This window comes from Elgaria multicarinata, chromosome 5 (assembly GCF_023053635.1).
Source record: "Elgaria multicarinata webbii isolate HBS135686 ecotype San Diego chromosome 5, rElgMul1.1.pri, whole genome shotgun sequence".
NCBI lineage: Eukaryota > Metazoa > Chordata > Lepidosauria > Squamata > Anguidae > Elgaria > Elgaria multicarinata.
In genome coordinates this window covers 22,665,172-22,672,203 of record NC_086175.1, presented here as the reverse complement: position 1 = coordinate 22,672,203, position 7,032 = coordinate 22,665,172, and the positions used below count along the sequence as shown (strand labels likewise).

Below are 7,032 nucleotides of genomic sequence, written 5' to 3'. Positions count from 1 at the left end.
CTCAAATACCTTGCTTTTGTATTTTTTAAAATTAGCTTCCCCCAACCTGGTGCCCTCCAGATGTGTTGAACAACCATTTCCAGCATGGCTGGCTGGGGGTACTGGGAACTGTAATCCAACACACCTGGGGCGAACCGGGGTTGTATCCAATGTTAGTCCTACATAGATTAGACCCATTGAAATGAATGGTACTTAACTTAGTCATGACTAATTTCTCATCCATTTCAATGGACCTACTCTAGGTAGGACTAACACTGGATACTATCCCAGGTTGGGAAAGGCTATTTTAAATCATTTCCCCATGGGCACAATTTATTTTTCAGTTTAATTTATTTCAAATATTTCTTGGCCGCCTTTCAGGACAGAAGCCAAGAATGGACGGGGATCTTGTGCCTTATTGTTATTATTATTATTTAAAGGGGCCAGGGAAACACCTTCTGCTTCTGTAGTAAGGCCTCCCTCCCTCCAGCAAGGCTCCATTCCCTGAACTGCATGAATCAGAAGGCTGCAGGCCTAAACGCCGGCTGCGAACCAGCCCTGTATTTCCGCCAAACGTCACGCTTCGCCTCAGCCGGCCTCCCAGACACGGAACATATGGCTCTAAGGGGCGGGTGGGACGGCTGCAGCCTGGCAACTCCTTTCGTGGTCAGTAGTCCACGTAACCACACGGGTTAAGGAGAAGCGTATGTGAGAATACGCGCGCGCGGCCGTCTCGGCGGCCGTACGGTGGCACCCGCGAACAGAGCGGAGCGGTGCCCCACGCACAGCGGCGCTATCCCTGCCTTGGCTGCAGGGGAAGCCGTTCCTGGTTCCCGCCGCACCGCGTCTCCGAGCGGCCTTTCCACGGGGGCTGCGGCTCTGTTCGCCGGAGGAGGAGCGGGGGAGAGGGGCGGCGCTGGCGCTTTGGCTCAGCCCTTTCGGGGAGGGTTTGGACCAGCCAGTCCCCAGCGGCCGCCTCCGCCGCGCCGGGAGAGCTGACAAGTTCCTGCGTTTCGCGCCGAGCCCCAAAAGCGCGGCCACAGCTCGGGTCTCCCCAGCAGGTGAGAGAAACAGCGGCGGCGGCGGCGGCCAGGGTAAGGCGCGCCACCTCCCTCCTCTGAACGAGGGGCGGGTGGCACTTCTTGTAGGGGCGAGCGGGCTTTGGTGATATGTGACACCAGGTGTGGGTGGTGGGCTGAGGAGAGGACGCTGGCCTCTCCGGGGGTGGCGGGGGCGCACGTAGGGAACATCGGTGCGTGTGAGTGAGAGAGAGGGAGAGAGCGCTGTACATTCATACGCCAGCGCACCGCGGGTGCTATGGAGATGAGTGCAGGTTCCATGCGTAATAGATGTGGCGAGGGCGAGCGGCGTTGCCAGGCGTCCTGTTTACCCTCTAGACTCTGCTTTCGCATTGGTGTTCGTGCTGGGGCTGGGCTTAGGGGGCACTCAAAAAGGAACCGTTCGCGCCCAAGGGGCTGCTGCATTTTTAAGCCCTGGCTAGCTTGCCGGCTTCCTTGCCTCTTGAAATCCGTTCGAGGAGTCCTGGAGGCAGAGTAGCTGATGAAAATCAATCAGGGAGACATTTTCACCCCATTGAAATGAGTGGAGTGCCAGCCTCTTTTTTTGGTGTGTGTGTGGGGGGAAGTGTTTATGTAGCGTGTTCAAGGCTAGGCTAAAACCGATAGGAACCAGATCCCTTTCCCCTAGGCGTTTTCTCTCTTCGGAAAAACTGCCTTGATCTCCTTACCTTCCTCACCCCCACCCCACCCCCGCCGCAATATACACGCTTCCTTTCAATAACATCAAGCTCTTCTAAAGAGGGAAGCTGACTCAGGCCTTTTTCAAATCTTTTCCCACTTCTCTCCCCAAATAATAGGCAACATGCGTTTGTAACTTAAACGTGTTGGGATTCGTCTGACTGAGGTATAACAGCATTTATTTTCAACAGCTTTTAAAAGATTAGACATATATAGGTGGAGAAGGAAGGAAGAGGAGAAGGACATTGAGGACTTGCCTGTTTCATGCTCCTTAGAAAGTGTGGAAAGCAAGCAACTTAACTAACTCCCTATTACGTTTGGTTCAGTGCTGATTCATAGTTTTGTTAACTCAGCATTTGGCAACCTGGTGCTTTGGTAGACAGCAACAGTGAGCAGAACTAATGTTTGTGTTTCACTGAATTTATTCTAGCAAGGAAGAGAGCTTATCTGTGAGGTGTTTTATGCTGTAATGTGTGTGTGTGTGTATGAAACGTAACTGCAGCTGGTTGTAAGGTTGGTGCAAATAGTAACATTCGTTGTCATCAGAACTCAGTGTTTACTGAAGTGATTTGATAAGAAATATAGGATATGGAGGCAGTAAATTGGGTTGTTCTCTGCACTGTTAAGGATCCCTGGTCATGCTATTTTGTAGGGGGGAAAGTCATATAAAATGCAACACTAGAAACAAATTTAAAAAAATGACCTTCAGACATTGAGGCTGCACAGAGATGTTGGCTTTTTAAAGACAGAATTAATACAATCCCGTTAGTGTCTCATGTGCTGTGCAGTTTTGAATGAAAAAGATTCTATTTGTGAAAATACACAGTCCATGCTTATTAAAGAGTCAGACCTATTGAAGTTTACAATTACCTCTGAGTAAACATGCCTTACTTTGTGTTGCACAGGTGTAGTCTTTGCTCCCCATTAGTATCTATAAGGGCAGGGGGAACACATACACATTAGTTCAAGTGTTTCAGTTCACAATCCTGACACTGTCATGCACAACAAAGTTGCACACAGTTAGTGGATGCAGATGTACAGTCTTAGGTGCTTCGCAAGATGGACTGAAAGGTGGAGCACTCCATCCAAAATGTGTGGTGCAAAGGAAACTTCCATTAAGTTTAGTGGAATGATATTGCTCCCTAAGAGCTGTGCCCAAATTAAAAATAATCATAATATGTTTTAAAATGTTTATTTAAAATATACCACAGTTGTCTCCAGGTTGAAAAAGTTTGCAACATAGTCAACTTTCCGGTATTATTTCAAAAGACACTTCATAACTTTAAAATGTTAATACAGATTAAACTGAACCAAATTGTAGTGCTCATCAAATATGTTGTATTGTTTCAAACTGCTGAGCTGTGTTTAGACTTGTAATATGGCTTTTGAAGTTCTGGATTAGCAATTATACTCTAATAATAATTGTATAAACTCAGAAGCCAAATATAACTTTATTTATGAAAGGTTATTTTCAGCACCCATATGGGTGTTCTGGAATTGCTTTCAGGATGTGTGGAACCAATACTTTTTTACAAAATGGTGTGGAGGCAGCTAATGTTGTTTAAGTCCCATTGATTTCAGAAGAAAATTCTTTCAATAAATATACTTAGGATTGCAGTCATTAGTTAAATCTATAAGTCTAAGAGTGCAATCCTATGTATGTTGGCTGGGGAAAGCTGGGAGTTGTAGGAATTCTTTCTTTCTAAACATTCATAGGATTGTGCTCTTAGAACATTGGTTATTATTTGTATCAAAATAAAATATACTAAACACTTGCTAGGGAGTAAGTCCAGTTGGACCCAGTGGAATCAACTTCTGAGTAAAGTTGCATAGGAGGGTTGTTACATACTGGTTTATTTGAAAATATTTTCCATAGAAATGTGAGACTTTTTTCTGACTAAGTGGTGAGCACTAAGCAGCAATATTCTTGGCAAGTTTGATTGAATTCAGCGAGAGAAAATAGTATTACCGTACTCACAAGTCTTCCATATATTTTGTATATGGTGACCATTTGGAAAGGAGGACAGGGCTCTTGTATCTTTAAAAGTTGTATAGAAAAGGAAATTTCAGCAGATGTCATTTGCATGCATGCAGCACTTGGTGAAATTCCCTCTTCATCATAAGAATTAAGCTTCAGGAGCCCTGCCATGCCCTCTTCTGTATCTGGTCAGAAGGGCAGGGCTACTGCTGAAATTCCCTTTTCTATACAACTTTTAAAGATACAGGAGTCCTGTCCTCCTTTCCCTATGGTCACCCAATTTCATATTACTAAATGCAGTTTAGCATGTTGTCTAAATCCTAAACTGTGGTTAATCAGTTCGTTGGGTTCAGAAAATACAATAAACTACTGTTAGTCAAAACTGGAAGGAAAAGCTTCAAATTGGGTCACATGGTATATTGTGATGTCCAAACACCGCCAGCCTGTGGATTGTGGTTTAAATTTGCTCAAGATAAAATGAGCGAATGTATTAGTAACAGTGTAGCATCTAATTATCATATTGCCCTGATGTCATCTGCCAGCCTTTCCCAACCTGGTATCTTCCAGATGTTTTGGGCTACAGCTCCCATCATCCCTGGCCATAGTGGCTGGAGCTAATTGGAGCTGGAGCCCAACTACGTGCCATTTGTGTAGTGTAGGGAAAGGTGTACTTTAAGATCTTGCAGGGCTCAAAATTTGGATAACTGATGTCTCATCAGTTTTAAACCTTTGCCCCTTTGTTTTAAACTCAGATGTATTCTCATCCAGGTTGCAACTTGTTGCGCATATATTCACTTTCTCCCAGATTTCTCTTTGAATTTTTATATCTGCAAACACACCCTTTATATTAGCACAGGAAAATTTCAGTGGGGAAGATACAGCCGTCGCTGAACATTTTTAAAAACTATTTTTTTTTACTGTTTGCCGGATGTATTAACTCTTTCCTTTAAGCTCGTATCTGTGAATAGACAATGCCAGATGCTTTGTAAAAGGGCTCCTGCTCTTTTACACTCCACGTCCTAAAGACATTACATGGAAATAAATCCCATTAATTTTAATTGAACTTATCAATTCAAATTGATTGTACAGATGCATGTACAATAAAGCACAATGCTGACCTCTCTCCTGCATACTCTTAGTTCTACACTGAAGTATTACATCCTTCAGTTGGGATTCATTGTTGGACTCTGAACTGTAGGAATTAAAAAGGACACCAGGATTTCCATTTGGAGAGTTTGGAAACCTTTGATGCTCTAGCACGTAGCTTTAATGTTTGCTTGGAATCTGATCCTGTGCATTCAACTAAAAGAAAACAGGTGCTCTGGCAATTGGATATTATTTACAGTTCAGAGTCCAAACCTCAGTCCTGAATGTGGAAAAAATAGTAGTGGGAAAGTTATACTGTTACCTTCTGTGAGTACACATCCTTTGCCTTCTGGGAGGGCACTTGGCCCTCACTGAAACTGGCTGACTGCGGCTTAGATCATTTTTAAAAGCACTGTGTCATAGTTGACAGTGGCAGTCTGCTCTCTCTCACCCCACCCCTGCCCCTGTTGTCTAGGGTGACCATATGAAAAGGAGGACAAGGCTCCTGTTGTATCATCTTTAATAGTTCTATTGAAAGGAGAATTTCAGCAGGTGTCATTTATATGCATGCAGCACCTGGTGAAACTCCCTCTTTATCACAACAGTTAAAGCTGCAGGAGCCCTGCCCTCTTTTGTTTCTGGTCACTCTAGTATAGCTCCTTCAGCTTTAACTTAGAATGTAAGTTAATTTAGAATTTATTAGAATGTAAGCCTATGCGGCAGGGTCTTGCTATTTACTGTTTTACTTTGTACAGCACCATGTACATTGATGGTGCTATATAAATAAATAATAGTAATAACTGTTGTGATGAAGAGGGAATTCCACCAAGTGGTGCATGCATACAAATGACACCTGGTGAAATTCCCCTTTCAATACAACTGTTAAAGATAGAGGAGCCTGTCTTCCATTCCATATGGTCACCCTACTGTTGTCATACTGGCCCCGTTCAGACAATACACTAAACCATGTTGCTTAACCACAAAATGGTTAACCTTATTTCATTCCATTAACCATTTTGTGGTTAAGCAGCATGGTTTAGCGCGTTGTCTGAACGGGGCCACTGTGTGCATAGTGCCATTCAGTGCTGTTTGAGGCCCAGCCACCCAACTGTGGCCTTAGCTAGACCTAAGGTTTATCCCGGGATCATCCCTGCCTGCTCCCGGGATATCCTGTGTGTCATTTACATGAACAGGGATGACCCTGGGACAATCCCGGGATAAACCTTAGGTCTAGCTAAGGCCAGCGTCTACCCAGAGGTTATATTTTCCAGGCCACTAAAATTTCCAACTATTGGACAAAGCAGAACTACTCAGATTTGGGCTAATCAAAGCACAGAATCGGAGTTCGTTGTGCTATGTTGGATACCAAGCAACCCATGACTAGCCCTTTATAACTAGCCCCATTGAAATTAGTGAGATGTACTCCCAATGTAGACATGCATAGAATCTGGCTGCATGGGGCTTTGCAGACTCTTTCTGGGGCTGTGAAGGATAATGCTATTGGCTGTGAATGCTGCTGTCGCATTAACCAACTGCAGGGATATTCCTTTTGGCTTTAATGAAAAGAGGTTCAAATGGCCTTGCTTCAGTGGGAGAGAGAGCATTTTTTAAAAGTGTGAGTGTGTGAGCACTAAAGAGTGTGTGAGCACAGTTTCTGAAGAGAAAATTAAAACATGGAAAGGCACTCAAAATTAGTAACAGGCCCGACTCATATTAGGTTGGCTTGGAAATAGACTGACCAAATTTGCCCTCTCTTGAGCCCCTGGGAAGAATTTGGGAGGGCATAATACTCACCCCATAGAGGAAGCTTCCTGGAGCTTGGTCTCCTGAGCCCAGAAGTTTGAACTTGGTGGCATCTGTATTCAAAATGGTAGGTGGTAGATGGACTTGTGATATGCCTAACCAGATTAAGCCATGCACCATCCATTAAGTACTAGTGCCATGATGCTAATGCAGCCTTTTGATATACTGTTGGATGTGTGACAGTTGCACTCATTGGAGGCAAGGATCACTCTTTAGCAGCACCTCTGTTTACTGGTGTGGTTGCCAGAAAAGAGTGATTTCCTGACTATGAGACTGATGAAAGGGGCAACATTGCTGGCAAAGGTTGGTCATGACTCTCTTCCATATGGCAAAGAGCTGGATGGTCTTAGAGTCACTTGTCCGTCCTCCCAAAATGTACTCTTAATTTCATTGTCCAGCCAATGACTGACCCATTTCCAACTTTCACTT

General features: G+C 44.3%; 1 protein-coding gene across 10 annotated transcripts in view; it reads left to right on the top strand.

Moving 5' to 3' along the window:
- Positions 1–931: 931 nt before the first annotated feature.
- MBNL2 (muscleblind like splicing regulator 2) overlaps positions 932–7,032 on the top strand; it is an 87,059-nt gene continuing 80,958 nt past the window's right edge. For 9 of the 10 annotated variants that reach the window (XM_063126053.1, XM_063126049.1, XM_063126046.1 and 6 more), the window contains exon 1: positions 932–1,040. The gene's annotated coding sequence lies outside the window, so the exon portion shown is untranslated. Of the gene's footprint in view, positions 1,074–7,032 lie in introns of all 10 variants that reach the window. The other variant, XM_063126045.1, reaches the window with a different exon arrangement.